This window comes from Chrysochloris asiatica, unplaced genomic scaffold (assembly GCF_000296735.1).
Source record: "Chrysochloris asiatica unplaced genomic scaffold, ChrAsi1.0 scaffold00207, whole genome shotgun sequence".
In the NCBI taxonomy this organism is placed as follows: domain Eukaryota; kingdom Metazoa; phylum Chordata; class Mammalia; order Afrosoricida; family Chrysochloridae; genus Chrysochloris; species Chrysochloris asiatica.
Genome location: NW_006408725.1, coordinates 2,628,942 through 2,630,812, shown reverse-complemented (window position 1 = coordinate 2,630,812; position 1,871 = coordinate 2,628,942).

Here is a 1,871-nt window from a genome sequence, read left to right as displayed (position 1 = left end):
AATTTACAATAAAACATTTATTTAATAATAATAAAAAGACTCCAAAAAAAAAAAGATCTCTTTAAAGTGTTACAAGTGAAAATAACTCTTTGAAGAGTGAGATGTTCCTGACTCAGGCCTTTATATTTTCAGTCATCTGCATGCAAAAGCTGGACAATGAATAAGGAAGATAAAAAAAAAAAAAAAAATCTAGACATTTGAATTATGGTATTGGTGAAGGATATTATATATACCATGGACTACCAGAAGAATGAATAAATTTGTGTTGAAAAAACAGCCAGAGTGATTCGTAAAAGCAAAGATGATAAGACTTTGTGACACATTCTGTGGACCAGTCCCCTGGAGAAGTACATCATGCTTGGTAAAGTGGAGGGTCAGCAAAAAAAAGGAAGACCCCCCCCAATGAGATGGACTGACACAGTGGCTGCAACAGTGGGCTCAAACATAGAAATGATTGTGTGGATGGCAGAGGACTGAACAATGTTGTGTTCGGTTGTACGAAGCCGACAGTACCTAACAGCAATAACAACAAGAGAACATTACGTTGTTGTCAGCTATTTTTTTAAATGAGGAATAGAAATAAAGCAGTGTTTTCGGAATGAGTGGAAGAAACTTGTGTACATAATCAGTATTTGCATAGTGTAATCACACTATTAAAAAATAACTGCACTTGAAAGTAACCCCTACCAGCATGTCATTTGAGTTGACAACCGTTTTCATATAATGCATTTTAAAATAACATTTTCCTGTTTTAGAAGTGATAGCTAATTAAGGTTGGAAACAAATCCCAGGTTTTTCTACATTTTGAAAAACCTACCATCCAATGGATATTAAAAGTACAGTTCTAAAAGTACATTCTGAAGACTATATAGTGTTGAATGAATTTGGAGTAAAATGCGAGAAAATTTAAATGACCTATCTCAACTCATGCCCTTGTGATATAATAAAACATTGAATTTAGAGCTTAGAGATCTAAATTCTTAGAAATAAGTAGTGGTAACATACACAATTGTTTCTTTGTAAATAAAATAATTGTATCCTTGGTTGGTTGGCTTTCTTTCCTCTTAGCCTATAAGGTCCATGAAGGCAAGTGTGATGTTTGTTTTTTTGCTTTGTTTTGTATTGTTTTAAATGTTTTATTGTGAATTATGTGATAATTTACATGGGAGAACATTCACTTTACATTCATCCCTTTGTATATCATTTCATTGCCATGTTCTACCAATCCCCTCAATGCATCATCAACCAACCAAATGATACACCCTGCAAGCCTGACCCCTGTTTGTCAGTAAACAGCCTCTCTCCCTCCCTGGTGGTCTAGATTCCCCAGCCACTCCATCTCTGCCATCACTGTTTCTCTGGTAGGGTCCCACATTCTGCTTTTCTCCCTTGATGGTCCCGGGGACCTCTGCTCCTAAACAGCAAAGTCAACCACTCCCCTCCTTTTGCTATAAAACGTCTACCTATACATTTCTAACCTTACAGGCAGTCCTGAGAGTAATTATTCACCATTGTACCACATGAATGCTATCCACATCTCCTTTCATCAGTCCCGCCCAGACAGGTTGGATACTACTCAGTGGAGATTCTACCTTCTTCCATGCCCTCTGGATCTAGGTTCCCTCTTGAAAGGTTGTAAGCCAGTCACATCTTGCCTTTGTAGCCCCCCACCTTTTTTGGGGGGGGCGGGTAGCCAGTGTCCAAGTTGCCCATCCCTGTCTACCCTGTGTATTGGGGTGGGAATGATCCTCCCTGTAAAGATGTGTTCCCTCTTTTGAGCTACTGTATCCGTAGGTGTAGGTCAAGTTCATCAAATTGTATCAGATTACTCTTTTTATGCTCTTTTTTCTTTTTCTAGTTGAGCTCTGATC